We start from the raw sequence: 200 nt of genomic DNA, 5'->3' as shown, positions 1-200 counted from the left end.
TTCAGTCCCTTGCTGGTTTCCCAGCTATCAGCCTGGGGACCAAGAGCCCCCCCCCAAGTTGTTCAGGTCAGCTGGTTCTGTGGGTTTCACCAGCCTGGACTGGACCCCTTTGCTCATCATTAGTCCTTCTCTGCAACTGGATTTCAGATCAGTTCAGTGCTTAGCTGTGGGTGTCTGCTTCTACTTCCACCATCTGCTGG

Source organism: Cricetulus griseus, chromosome 5 (assembly GCF_003668045.3).
Source record: "Cricetulus griseus strain 17A/GY chromosome 5, alternate assembly CriGri-PICRH-1.0, whole genome shotgun sequence".
Taxonomy (NCBI): Eukaryota; Metazoa; Chordata; class Mammalia; order Rodentia; family Cricetidae; genus Cricetulus; species Cricetulus griseus.
The sequence above is the reverse complement of the archived record's forward strand: the minus strand, read 5'-3'. Positions refer to the sequence as shown.